We start from the raw sequence: 15,434 nt of genomic DNA, 5'->3' as shown, positions 1-15,434 counted from the left end.
TTCCTTTTGTGGTTGAGTTCTAGCTTTAGAGCATTGTGGTCTGAAAATATGCAGGGAATGATCCCAATCTATTGATACCAGTTGAGTCCTGATTTAGGACTGAGGATGTTATCTATTCTGGAGAATGTTCGATGTGCACTAGAGAAGAATGTGTATTCTGTTACTTTGGGATGAAATGTTCTGAATATATCTGTGATGTCCATCTGGTCCAGTGTGTCGTTTAAGGCCTTATTTCCTTGCTGATCTTTTGCTTGGATGATCTGTCCATTTCAGTGAGGGGAGTGTTAAAGTTCCCTACTATTATTGTATTATTGCTGATGTGTTTCTTTGATTTTGTTATTAATTGGTTTATATAGTTGGCTGCTCCCACGTTGGGGGCATAGATATTTAAAATTGTTAAATCTTCTTGTTGGACAGACCCTTTGAGTATGATATATTGTCCTTCCTTATCTCTTATTATAGTCTTTGGCTTAAAATCTAATTGATCTGATATAAGGATTGCCACTCCTGCTTTCTTCTGATGTCCATTAGCATGGTAAATTCTTTTCCACCCCCTCACTTTAAATCTGGAGGTGTCTTCGAGCTTAAAATGAGTTTATTGGAGGCAACATATAGATGGGTTTTGTTTTTTTATCCATTCTGATACCCTGTGTCTTTTGACAAGGGCATTTAGCCCATTAACATTCAGGGTAACTATTGAGAGATATGAATTTAGTGCCATTGTATTGCCTGTAAGGTGACTGTTACTGTATACTGCCTCTGTTCCTTTCTGATCTACCACTTGTAGGCTCTCTCTTTGCTTAGAGGACCCCTTTCAATATTTCCTGTAGAGCTGGTTTGGTGTTTGCAAATTCTTTCAGTTTTTGTTTGTCCTGGAAGCTTTTAATCTCTCCTTCTATTTTCAATGACAGCCTAGCTGGATATAGTATTCTTGGCTGCATGTTTTTCTCATTTAGTGATCTGAAAATATCATGCCAGCTCTTTCTGGCCTGCCAGGTCTCTATGGATAAGTCAGCTGCCAATCTAATATTTTTACCATTGTATGTTACAGACTTCTTTTCCCTGGCTGCTTTCAGTCTTTTCTCTTTGTCACTGAGACTTGTAAATTTTACTAGTAGGTGACGGGGTGTGGGCCTATTCTTATTGATTTTGAGGGGCGTTCTCTGAACCTCCTGAATTTTGATGCTTGTTCCCTTTGCCATATTGGGGAAATTCTCCCCAATAATTCTCTCCAATATACCTTCTGCTACCCTCTCTCCTTCTTCTTCTGGAATCCCAATTATTCTAATGTTGTTTCGTCTTATGGTGTCACTTATCTCTCGAATTCTCCCATCGTGTCCAGTAGCTGTTTGTCCCTCTTTTGCTCAGCTTCTTTATTCTGTGTCATTTGGTCTTCTATATCACTAATTCTTTCTTCTGCCTCATTTATCCTAGCAGTGATAGCCTCCATTTTTGATTGCACCTCATTAATAGCTTTTATGATTTCAACTTGGTTAGATTTTAGTTCTTTTATTTCTCCCGAAAGGGCTTTTATATCTCTCGAGATGGTTTCTCTAATATCTTCCATGCCTTTTTCGAGCCCAGCTAGAACTTTGAGAATTGTCATTCTGAACTCTAGATCTGACATATTACCAATGTCTGTATTGATTAGGTCCCTAGCCTTCGGTACTGCCTCTTGTTCTTTTTTTTGTGTTGAATTTTTCCGTCTTGTCATTTTGTCCAGATAAGAGTATATGAAGGGGCAAGTCAAATACTAAAAGGGTGGCAACAACCCCAGGAAAATCTGCTTTAACCAAATTAGAGGAGATCCAAAATCGTGAAGGGGGAGAAAGGGGATAAAAAGAGGTTCAAAAGGAAGAAAGAAAAAAAAAAGAAAAAATTTAAAAAAAGAAAAGAAAAGAATTAAAAAAAAGAAAACACCTAAGAAAAATATAAAAAAGAAAAATATATATATTAGATAAACTAGTAAAAAATCGTTATAAAAGGAAAAGGTAACAGTTAAAAAAAATTTACCCGAAGGCGAGAAAAAAAAAAACTAAAAATGCAAAAGAAAAAAATTAAATTAACTGCAAGACTAAAAAAAATCACAGGGAAAAAGCCATGAGTTCTGTGCTTGGCTTTCTCCTCCTCTGGAATTCTGCTGCTCTCCTTGGTATTGAAACCGCACTCCTTGGTAGGTGAACTTGGTCTCGGCTGGATTTCTTGTTGATCTTCTGGGGGAGGGGCCTGTTTTACTTTGCCCCAGGCGGAATTGCACCGCCCTTAGCAGGGGCCGGGATGAGTAATCTGCTCGGGTTTGCTTTCAGGACCTTTTGTTCCCTGAGCGCTTTCCGTAGAGTTCTGGAGGACGGGAATACAAATGGCGGCCTCCTGGTCTCCGGCCTGGAGGAGCCAAGAGCCCAGGACCCCACTCCCCAGTGCGCCCTCAGAGAACAGCGCCCAGTTACTCCCGTCTGCCTGACCTCCGGTCGCGCTCCGAGCTCACTGAGCCTGCGACCGGGTTCAAGGTCGCTGCGAGCTTACTGTCGGCTCTGTCTCTGTAGCCGGCTTTCCCGTTCCAATACCCGTAAGCTCTGCGACACTCAGACACCCCTGATTGTTCTGTGACCCTGCGGGACCTGAGGCCAAGCTGACCCCGTGTGGGCTTTGCCCCGGGTAGCCTCTGGAGCGATGTCCCTCAGTGGAACAGACTTTTAAAAGTCCTGATTTTGTGCGCCGTTGCTCTGCCACTTGCCCAGAGCCGGCCCCTCCCCCCGGGGTCTATCTTCCCGGCGCTTTGGATTCACTTCTCTGCCGGTCCTACCTTTCAGAAAGTGGTTGTTTTTCTGTTTCCAGAATTGCTGTTCTTCTCTTCGATCTGCCGATGGGTTTTCAGGTGTTTGCAATCTTTAGATAAGCTATCTAGCTGATCTCCGGCTAGCTGAAGTAGTCTCAGCCTGCTACTTCTCCGCCATCTTGACTCCTCTGCCATAGAGTAGCTTTATTTTAAGTTTTTAGGAAGTCTCATATTTTCTTCAACAGTGGCTACATCAATTTTTATTTCCACCAATAATGCACAAAGTTTCCTTTTGAATTTGTTTTTGTGTTTGATATAAGAAAATGGTCTAGTTTCTTTTTTTTGCATTTAGCTTTCCAGTTTTTCCAACTCCATTGGTGAAAAAGATTGTCTTCCCACAGCTTACTTTTGCCTTCTTTGTCAATGAGTAATTGTATCACAGGTTTAATTTCTGAACTTTTTATTCTGTTCCCTTGATCTGTGTCTACTTTTCTGCCAATACCATATTCTTTTGATTTATAGCTTTGTTATATAACTTGAAGTCCAGAATTGTGATAAGTCCAATTTTGTTCGTTTTCAACTTGCTTTGGTTATTTGGGTTTGTGATTTTGGTGGCACCCCTATCTAAAACAAATTTTAGAGTTGCTTGGTGTAGTTTTGTGAAACATGCTGTTAGTATTTTGATAGAGATTGCAGTAAATGTTTAGATTGCTTTGGGTAGTATGAACATTTTAACAATATTTGTTCTTCCAGCCCATGAGCATGGAATACCTTGCCATATGGTTGTATCATCTTCAATTCCTTTCATCGGTGTTTTACAGTTTTTAGAGTACAGGTCTTTGATCTCATTGGTGAGGTTTTTTTTTTTTTTAAGTATTTTATTACTTTTGGTGTAATTGTAATTGAGCTTGTGTCTGTCCATATGATTTATCCATTCATGTAAATAGGGTGTGAAAGTCGCCTACTATTATTGTATTATTATTGATTAGTACCTTTATGTTTGTTATTAACTGCTTTGTGTATTTGGTGTCCCATGTTGGGTACATAAATACTTACAATTGTTATAGTTTCTTGTTGGATTGTTCCTGGTGTAATTAATTAGCATAAATTGCCTCTTTTTACAGTATTGGTATTAAAGTCTATTTTATCTGCTATAAGTATTGTTACCCCAGCTTTCTTTCCACATCCATTTGCATGATAAATGAACAATATATATTTCTTTGAGTACAGAGAGTGAAAGGAGCAAATATATGAAAAAAAAAACAAACAAGGAAACAATAGCATTGATGACACATTGGATGGCCCAGATGAGTTTAGCAATTCTATTCAGATTATTCCAGCCTAAAACAACAGAATACACATTCTTTTCAAGTGCACACTGACTACTCTCTGGTATAGATCACAGGTTAGGCCACAAAAGAAGCCTGAACAAATTAATAAAAAATCAAAGTCATACCACAATGCTGTGAAACTAGACCACAACACTATAAACTACAAATCAACCACAAGAAAAAAAAAAAGTGGAAAGAACAGGAATACATGGAAGTTAAATAATGTGTTACTAAACAATAAATGGTCAACAAAGATAACACATAGAAATTAAAAAAAAAATACATGGAAACAGTGAAAATGAAAACCCAATGGTTTAAAGCTTTGAGGTGCAGCAAAAGTGATTCTAAGAGGAACAAAAAAAATCAGAAGTTGTTTTAAAACTGTCTGGTATGGTTTCTACACAGATTTTATGTAGCATAAGCTACTTATTGTTTTATATGTTCTCTCTGCTCCTGGATCACTGGGAATATTTCAGTGAATCAAAATTGCTAGAACAGTACTGCTCATAAAACACTAAAAATATTAAGATCATATACATTAGTACTGAATTTGAAAAGGAATCTCAGGGACAGTGTCCAATGAGACAGGAAAAACAACAACAACAATAGCAAGCAAAAAACCACACTAGGTAAAGTTTGCTTCCCTTGACAATATTTTTCAGAGATTAACAACCAAACATCTAGTTCCTAATGCATATCTCTACTGAATGTGCTACTTCCCCATGCCAATGTTTAAAAACTGAGAATCTAATACATAGTACTAAGTCTATTCTTCTTTTTAATTTAAATTCTATTAGCCAACATATAGTAGTGCATCATTAGTTTTGAGGTAATGTTCAATGATTCATTATTTGCGTATAACAACCAGTGCTCATCCATCACATGCACACTTTAATGCCCATCCTCCAGTTATCCCATCCTCCCTTCCCCCCTCCTTTCTGTAACCCAAAATTTGTTTCCTACAGTTAAGAGCCTTCAGAAAGAATGAATACCTACCATTTGCATGACATAGATAGAACTAAAGGGTATTATGCTAGGTGAAATAAGTCAGTCAGAGAAAGAGAATTATCATATGTGGTTCCATTGTTTACTTAATATTTTTAATCTGTCTTCCATAAGAACGTTTGGTACTATAAAACTGCTAATACTTCATACATTTTTTCCTTCCCACTCTGTTGCTCACCAGCAATGGACCTTGAAGAGCTTCTTGTTTTGATTAGAATTTTAATGTATCTGTCAATTATAATATTAGGAATTAGTACCTTCCCTGACTAGACTATAGTAATATAATCATGCCCAAATGATATAATGTGAATGTAAAACTCCAATAAAATTGTGCAGGTCCTAAGTAAAAGCTACAGATTTTTTCAGGTTCCCGCAATTTTAAATATGCATGAAATAAACACAACTTTTTGTCTCTGTTTTGTTTTACAAACCAGTTACCACATTGGCTGTTATACCTCAAGATCTAAGGCAAATTACTCAACCTTTCCAAACATCACTTTGCATACCTATAACAGAGATAATCAGTCTATGTTACTGATGAAGTCCAAGAACCTAAGTCAGGTTCGGTGGGGTGAGGAGGTGAAAGTTTACTAGATGACTCATTTGGGCAAACACATTTCACAAAAGCCCCTTAGTCTGGGGTCCTGGTGTAGAGCAATGAAGGCCTAGGTACGAGTGGTGAAGGTATCCTAGGTCCATTTGCCCTGCTTCCTGCAGAGTAGATCTAACTGATAGATCCCACTGAGGCCATGCAGTGTTACAGGAGCTCAGTCCTTTCCTAAGTATTGCAATCCAAATTATTTCCAGTGGGTTAAAAGGCACCCCAAGGTAGCGTCCTTGGGAACTGAAGAAGCCTACTGAGGCCATGCTTCCAGAAAAGTAATGAAGGTCCATTACCAAATCCCGACTCCTGGGTGGCATCCCACACAGGGTATGTCAGAGGTTTTAGGGGTCAAAAGCGACCTGAGGCGTCCCTCAAGATACGCTATTGATCACCATCCTGCCTTCCCCAGAAGGCATTCCTGACGTAAGAGGCCCTGGAGGGGTGCCGGCGTCCCTCCACTTCCCCATCGCATCCTAGGCTACATATGTGTGCCTGGTGAATGGACTAAAATGCTTGTGCCATGCTATCGTATGTCCTGAAGACTGCATACTGTTTTGCCATATTAACCCATGGAAATACTAGAAAAGTTTGGCAAGGGGAAATTACCCAATTTCATAGCTTTAGGCGGTTTGCAGAAGACACTGACGAGAAACAGTAAAGATTGAAATCCATCATGGTCTATGCGACATTCCAACACATGTGGTCCTTAAAGCCAACTTCCCTAGGAAACGGTCCCTGGTTGCGTTTTAATTCAATCGGGTACTGGTTTCGGCCGGCTCCCAGTGAAGGTCTCGCGGCCAGAAGTGGCTAGACCGGGCATGTGGAGGGGATCACATTAGATCAATCAGGAGGAAACCTCACACGGGAGTCTTAAGATTGGCAGCCGTCCTGGTGACTTAGGTGGCTGTCCTGTGCCCAAGAGAGACAACTTTCTATAAGAACAGGAATAAAGAGAGGCTGTCAAGTTTCTGGGTCTTATTGCCATTCCAGCCAGGGTACTAGCTTACAGCCAAAAGGCAGACGCTCTCCTCCCTGTGGAGTAGCCATGGGCTAGAGGATTACAGCCTGAGCAATTGACATGCAAGTGTTCCAATAAGACCATACTCCTTGAAAAAGCCCTGGAATGAGAGTAAAGGAAAAGGAGAGAAAGTACTCACCAATTTTGCACCGAAGCTCAGAGTCCAAATGTAAAGACTCACAAATCTCCTGGCTGGCTCGCCCAAAATGATGAAGTCCCAGAACCTAAGTCAGGTTCGGTGGGGTGAGGAGGTTCGGAGCCGACGACTAAAGAAAGAATTCTTAAGACGTCATTGGTGCAAAATGGTGGTTTATTAAAGCACGGGGACAGGACCCGTGGGCAGGAAGAGCTGCTGCCGCGGGTTGTTAGGAGTGGTTGGTTATATACACAGGAGTTGGGTAGGTGAGGACAAAGGGGTGTTCAGAAGGGCTATTGGGGCAAAGAATACTATCAGGATATTGAAGGCTTAGTTGCTATCAAGTAAAGACAATTGGAAGTCTGGTGGAATGTTACATTCCTGCTATCAAGCATCCTTGTTAATGAGATTTAGGTTTAGAAGAAATTTAACTTTATTTACTTTTCCTTCTACCTCCACCTCCTTCGGTTTTTATGGAGGGGAGGGTAACATTAGGTTTGAGGAACTGAGTTCTGTGTCTTTGGAAATTGAGCTATTGATAAGGTAACTTCTTTGTTGTAATCTCAAGGAAATTTGCAAACCAAGGGAGACTCCTGTCTTGCAGGATTGTGATCTCAGCAAGTTAACTATTTATCATTTTATGGCAGTCAGGGGTGCCTGAGGAATGCTACACCTGAGGGGAGCAGAGGAAAGGGGGGTGCAAGGCGCCAGCTCTTGCTTTGTCCTCAGCCAGCCTCCTGCTCCCTCATCATTACCATATAAGTGTGAAGATTAAACACAATATTATTTAGGACATACCTAGTTAATTGTTCTCTAGAGAAGATATATTATTATTTTTTTAAAAGATTTTATTTATTTATTTGACAGACAGAGATCACAAGTAGGCAGAGAGGCAGGCAGAGAGAGAAAGGAGGAAGCAGGCTCCCCACTGTGCAGAGAGCCTGACGCATAGTTAGACCCCGGGATCCTGGGTTATGACCTGAACCAAAGGCAGAGGCTTTAACCCACTGAGCCATCAAGGCACCCCAGAAGAGATATTATTTATGAAATTCCTATCAAACACTCATGTTGCATAGGTGTAATGGTGACTGCCGACATCGCCATCTGTTATATATTTAAACAAATAATACAGATTTGGGAAGCCTGGTGGCTCCATACATTAAGTGTCTGACTTCAGTTCAGGAGATGATCTCATGGTCCTGGAATTGAGACCCACATCAGACTCCCCACTCAGCAGGGTATCTGCTTATCCCTTTCCCTCAGACCCTCTTCTTCCCCTATTCATGCTCTCTCTCTTTCTCAAATAAAAAAAATAAAATATTTATTTTTATTTTTTATTACTTTTAAAACTTTTATTTATATATTTGACACAAAGAGATCACAAGCACGGGGAGCAGCAGGCAGAGAAGCAGGCTTCCTTCTGAGCAAGGGCCTGATGCTAGGCTCGATCCCAGGACACTGGGATCATGACCTGAGCTGAGGGCAGCAACTTAACCAACCAAGTCATCCAGGAGCCCCTAAAATCTTAAATAATAATAATAATAATAATAATACAGTTAAACAAGGGTAGTACATAAAAAAGACATAACACATGCCTTGAGCATAGATAGAAAGGAAAAGATCTATGACTTTTAAATGTACTTTTAATTTTATAAGTAGTAAAATAAACACTCAACTGAGCATGAAGAACTAGACAGATACTGCAGTTTGTGTGCATAAAATATGATTGTTGGATAATTTATTTCATACTTTTTATAGCTTTAAGAAAGAAAATGTAAGAAAAAGAAAGAAATGCAATACTAGTAATGGAACAGGATTTTAGAATAAATCCATGAAGAGTGTTTACTCAAGTCTTTACAGTAAAAATAAGTATTTATATTATTTGGAACAATCAGGAAATTGATTATTGTTTTATAGCCATGGATGTCCGATTTAGTCTTACAAATCAACAAGGAAATGGGACCTTTAGAGGATTTGAAAGAAAGACACAACAAAGTTACTTTAGGTTAAAAAGAAAGCTTAAGGAAATGAGCACATCATAGCAAGTATTTGGGAGATGGATATTAGAAGATACTCTAGAAGCTGAACTTTTATTTGCACTTTATTGGATCTTCACAATGACATCCATTCATGTTAATACATACTTTCATTTTTTTCTAGAAGGAAGTACTTTATGAAGCAAGTTTCTGAAAGCTTGTTTTACTTGCTGATTCCTCAGGGTATAAATAAAAGGGTTCAACATGGCGGCAATTGAGGTGTTGAGAATAGGTACTCCTTTGGTCAATGATGCTCTTTCTTTTGCTGAAGGCTTGACATACATGAATATACAGCTCCCATAAGAGATGGAAATGACAATCAGGTGAGTGGAGCACGTGGAGAAAGCCTTTTTCCTCTGACTAGCAGATGGGATTCTCAGGATGGTGCTAAGGATGCACAGGTAGGAGAGAATCACTAATGCCAAAGTGAAGATTAGAGTGACAAAAGTGTAGTAAAGGCAATGATCTCCAAAAGCCACATATCTGAGCACGAGAGTTGTAAGAGGGAGAAATAGTCACAAGAGAAACGATCAATTACTTGGAAGCACAAAAATCTAGCTGGAGGATGAGCATGAGCTGTGGGAAAATGATAAGAAATCCTCCTAGCCAGGACCCAAAGACAAGCAGTGAGCAGATTTTTTGCTCATGATGCTGGTGTAATGAAGAGACTTGCAGATGGCAATGTAATGACCAAAAGACATGGCAGTGAGAAGAAAAAATTCAGAAAGACCTATGAAGATGAAGAAAAATAGCTGAGCTAAACAATTGTTATAGGAAATGATCTTGATATTTGTAATGATTGCCCCCAAAAATCTTGAGGTAGAGACACAGGTGAATGTAATTTCTAAGAAGGAGAAATTCTGAAGGAAGTAATACATAGGAGTCTTGAGATGACAATCAAGGTGAGGATGATGCTGGTTAGGTTTCCAGTGACACTTAATACATAAGCCATAAATAAAAAGATAAAGATTATAACCTGAAGCTGTGGGTCATCTGAGATGCCCAAGAGAATGAACTCTGTAATCATTGTATGTTTTCTCATAAGATGCTTTTTATTTTCTTTGCAAAATCTGTTGATAAACAAGACAGAAAGAGTGTATGAACAGTAAAGGAATTGAAAATTTAAGAGTTCCTATTATTAGCTCCAATGAAATGAAGCAATGGAACTTTTTTCCTGTGTGCAGTTTCACAATATCCACTCAGCCTGTTAAAGCATAAATATTTTACACATCCTCTATGTGTACTTTGGGATACTTTTGGATGGACCAGGGTGGGCAATGGGGAATTGCTATTAACTGGCAGGAGTTCAGTTCTGTATGGTAAATAAGTAGCAAAGATTTTGAAGATGAATATTGTTGAAGAACATTGTTTTCTGTACTACATTTTGCTTAAAGTTAACAGTACTGTATTGTAGATAGTCCAAGATGGTGGATGAGTAGGAGACATTAATTTTTGTCTTGCCCCAGGAATTCAGATAGATAGCTTTCAAAGCATTCTGAATACATGCGAACTCAACTGGAGATCTGAGAAAGAAAAGCTGCAACTCTACAAATAGAAAAGTGACAAATTTCTGCAAGGTAAGATATGTGGAGAAGTGAATCTGAGGTGATCTATGGGTTGATAAACTGAGGAGGGAAAGAGACTTCATCAGTCAGCTACTGGAAAACAATATAACAGAGAGCCTAAAATCAGAACTTTTAGAAGTCTGCTCCATTGGGGGTCATCCCTGTCTGAAAGGTGCTCAGGTGGTAGAAACAGGGTAGGATAGTTGGTGGCACAGTGTTGTCTCAGGATCCCAGAGTCACAAGAAGACAGGATGTGGCAGCGTTCCAAGTCATCAGAGCAGGGAAGCTGGCTACATCAGTGAGCCCAGGAATGGACTCTCAGGTCAGGTTGCCATATACCATGAAAAGCAGTATGGCTGACCCACCGCATTCAAGCAGGGGCCCAGCAAAAGGCATAACTATTGTGAGACCCCCTTTCAACCTGTGGAAGGAGTGGCATGAGTGTGAACCACAGGAGTCTTCAGGGTTTGGAGACTCCAAATGGGGTTACATGCCTCGGATAGAAATGCTCTCTCATAGGCTGGGTGGGCACTAAGAGTGGATGGAGACCAGGGAGATGGGAGTGATTGACTACTTTTATCTGAGGGCACACTGAGGAGTGGGGCCCTTTTCTTTAGTCTCTGTGGATGGAGACTGGGAGGCTTCCACTTTCATTCATATCCTCTAAAGAGGCAGGGAAAGCCTTCAGGGAACCAAAGCCACAGGGAGCAATCAGAGTAGATTAGTTAGCCTGATCCCTTGGCAAGGGCATCGCCAGTCTGTCTGGGGCAAATACACTGTAGAATCAGTGATCTCAGAAAGATCAGCAAGGACATCTGGCTCAGACCAGGTTTACAGATTATAGGAAATTGCAAAACTCCAGTGCTTGGTGAAAACAATATATAGAATTCATGGTTTTTCCCCAAAATTCTTTTATCTTTCAATTTTAATTTTTTTCTCCTTCCCTGTTCAACCAATTTCTTATTTTGTCAACTCTTTTTTTTTTAAGAACTTTATTTATTTATTTGACAGACAGAGATCACAAGTAGGCAGAGAGGCAGGCAGAGAGAGGGAGAAAGCAGGCTCCCTGCCAAGCAGAGAGGTTGATGCAGGGCTCAATCCTAGGACCCTGAGATCATAAACTGTGCTGAAGGCAGAGGCTTAATGCACTGAGCCACCCAGGCAACCCTTACAACTCTTTTTTAAAAATCTTTTTAAAGTTCATTTTCACACTTACATTCTATCCTTTTATTATATTTAATTTTATTTTTTGTATATATACACACACACACACATACACATATATATGTATATATATATTTTTTTCTTTTTTACAATTTTAGGATACACTTTCTTCTAACAAATAGGCAACAAACAGATACACCAAGAATCTAGTATATAGCAATACAAGCCTTTCTCCAGAAACATGAAAGGTCTCAAATAGACAATTGACTCTTATACCTAAAGTTGTTGGGAAAAGAACAGAAAATAAAGCCTAAACCCATGAGGAGAATAAAATTAATAAAGATTACAGAAGAAATCAATGAAGTATAAACCAAAAGAGCAGTACAGTAGATCAGCAAAACTTGCACCTGGTTCTTTGAAAAAATTAATAAGATTGATAAGCCCTTGACCAGACTTATAAAAAAGAAGGAGAAATGACCCAAATAAATAAATTCTTGAATGAAAGAGAGATATCTCAACCAACACTGAAGAAATACAATTATAAGAACACTTGAGGAGCAACTATATGCCAATAAATTAGGCAATGTGGAAGAAATAGATGCATTCTTAGAAATGTATATCCTACTAAAACTGGAACAGGAAGAAACCGAACAGACCCATAACCAGCAAGGTAATTGAAGCAGTAATCAAAAATCTCACAACAAACAAGGGTCCAGTACTGGATGGTTTTCTAGGGGACTTCTACTGAACACTTGAAGAAATAGTATTCTTCAGAAATAAAGCCTATTCTTCTGAAGCTTGTTCAAAAAATAGAAATGGAAGGAAAACTTCCAAACTTTTTCTATGAGGCCAGGATTACCTTGACCCCAAATCAGAGAAAGACCCTACCAAAAAGGAGAATTACAGACCAATATTCCTGATAAACACAGATGCAATAATTCTCACCAAGTTACTAGCCAATAGCATCCAAAAGTGCATTAAAAGGGTAATTCACCTCAACAAAGTGAGATTTTTTCCTGAGCTTCAAGTGTGGTTCATCATCTACAAATCAATCAAAATGGTATACTACATTTATAAAAGAAAGGACAAGAACTGTATGAGCCTCTTAATGCAGAAAAAGTATTTGATAAAGTAAAGAATGCTTTCCTTTTTTTTTTAAATTTTTTATTGTTTATAAACATATATTTTTATCCCCAGGGGGTATAGGTCTGTGAATCACCAGGTTTACACACTTCACAGCACTCACCAAAGCACATACCCTCCCCAATGTCCATAATCCCACCCCCTTCTCCCAACCCCCCTCCCCCCAGCAACCCTCAGTTTGTTTTGTGAGATTAAGAGTCACTTATGGTTTTGGGATTGGGAAAGAATGCTTTCTTGATTAAAACTCTTCACAGTATAGGGATAGAGGGAACGTACCTCAATATCATAGAAGCCATATACAGAAAGCCCAGACAAATATCATTCTCAATGGGGGAAAACTGACAGCTTTTCCCCTAGGATCAGGAACATGGCAGGGATGACCTCTCTCACCACTATTGTTCAACGTAGTACTAGAAGTCCTAGTTTCAGCAATTAGACAACAAAAGAAACAAAGGACATCCTAACTGGCAAAAAAGGTCAGACTCTCACTCTTCATAGATGGGTTGATACTAAATGTGGAGAACCCAAAAGACTCCACCCTCAAATTACCAGAACTCATGCAGGAAATCTGAGTGGCAGGATATAAAATAAATGCACAGAAAACAGTTGAATTTTGTACACTAACGATGAGAAAGAAGGAAGAGAAATTAAGGAGTGGATCTCATTTACAATTGCACCAAGAACCATAAGATACGTAGGAGTAAACCTAACCAACAGGCAAAGGAACTTTACTCAGAAAACTATGGAGTACTCATGAAAAAAATTGAGGAAAATAACACAAAGAAATGGAAAAACACCCCATGCTCATGAACTGGAAGAATAAATATTGTTAAAATGTCTATGCTACCTAGACCAATCTACACATTCAATGCAATCTCTATCAGAATACCATCAACTTTTATCACAGAGCTAGGTTCTTCAAAAAGTTAAAAATAGAGGTACCCTATACCCAGCAAGTGCACTACTAAGCATTTACCTCCAAAGATACAAATGTAGTGATCCGAAGGGGCACCTGTACCCTAATGTTTTAAAACAGCAATATCCACAATAGCCAAACTATGGAAGGTTCCCAAATGTCCATCAAGAGATAAGTGGATAAAAAACATGTGGTGCATTTATACTATGGAATACTACTTAACCATCAAAAAACACAAAATCTTGCCATTTGTAATGACATGGATGGAACAAGAAGGTATTATTCTAAGCAAAGTAAGTCAATCAGAGAAAGACAGTTAGCATATGATCTCACTCATATGTGGAATTTAAGAAACAAAATGGAGAATCGCAGAGAAAGAGAGGACAATATAAAACAAAGTGAAATCAGAGAGAGACACAAAAACCATAAGAAAGTCTTAATCATAGGAAACAAACTAAGGGTTACTGGAGGGGAATGGGGTGAGGGGATGGGGTAATCAGGCAATGGACATTAAGGAAGACACGTGATGTAATGAATACAGGGTATTATATAAAACTGGTGAATCACTGACCTTACCTCTGAAACTGATGAAACATTTTATTTTAATTAACTGAATTTAAATAAAAATGAAAGAAAACATTACTATATCATGCCTTTAAAAATACAAATGGTTAGATCTTAAGTGTTCTCATCACTTTACAAATATAATTTGTACTTATTCACAACCATAGCAGTTAACTATATAATCCCAATATTATTAATAATCTCTACTATTTATTGATAACTAATTACACTATGTGCTTGAAAGATTCATTCCATCCCATAGTACATTACGTGTGCCAGATTTATCTGACATCTGACTTACCAGTTACCATCTGACTTACTAGAGGGAAGCCTCTATTGAGAGAAGCTATAAAAAACCTGTTTGTCAACTATTTGCCTTCTATCACATGCAAATTATACTTCAGTCAGGATGAAATTGAGAAACCATTCATACATTTAATCTTCTATTTTGATCCCCTTTAATTTTTTATCACTTATTTTATTTTTTTCTTAACAAATACTGTGCTGTATTTCTTAATTGATACACTGTATAGGGATCATTATGAATGTTGAACAACTAATTAGGAGTGTAGTAAATTTTTTATTAATAAAAAGTGTTTTTTATTATTTAGGAAACATTTTAATATCCACAATTCTTATTTAACCTACACATACATGCATGCACACACACACAACCACACACAACCACACATACATATCATCCAAAATACTTTAAGCTCTTAATACATTCAGTAGAATGGAAGAGTATTTTAACAGATGAAATTCTAATTTTATATGAGATGGGAAATTTTGTTCTGTTATGTAGTTTTTATTTTCTAAAAACATGAGTGATTTTGTTTAGACATTAAGTAATTTACATATATGCCCAGTTTTAAACTAGTCTAAAACTAGAGAAGGAGCTACACATCTATATTCTAGTGTAGTGAGAAAATGGAGCTTACATTCCATGTAATTAGAGAAAGTGAATGTATTCTATTGATCTCAAACAGCTTTTTCTGCAGTATGTATTTATGTATGTATACATGTATCTACCTATTTACCTATATATTATAAGAGTCATTATGGGATTTGGAAATATGGGGATCTTTATTTGTGCTTGTTTGTTTGTTTGTTTAATATTTTATTTATTTATTTGACACAGAGAGACTCAGTGAAAGAGGGAACACAAACAGGGGA

The 15,434-nt window shown here is 38.3% G+C and overlaps 1 pseudogene; it reads right to left on the bottom strand.

Annotated features, from left to right (window-relative positions):
• Window positions 1–9,016: 9,016 nt before the first annotated feature.
• LOC123390002 lies at window positions 9,017–9,948 on the bottom strand (annotated as a pseudogene).
• Between the last annotated feature and the right edge of the window lie 5,486 nt (window positions 9,949–15,434).

Source organism: Mustela putorius, unplaced genomic scaffold (genome assembly GCF_011764305.1).
Source record: "Mustela putorius furo isolate JIRA1106 unplaced genomic scaffold, ASM1176430v1.1 tig00537227_pilon_pilon_pilon, whole genome shotgun sequence".
NCBI classification, from domain to species: Eukaryota; Metazoa; Chordata; class Mammalia; order Carnivora; family Mustelidae; genus Mustela; species Mustela putorius.
This window is presented reverse-complemented; position numbering and strand designations above follow the sequence as displayed.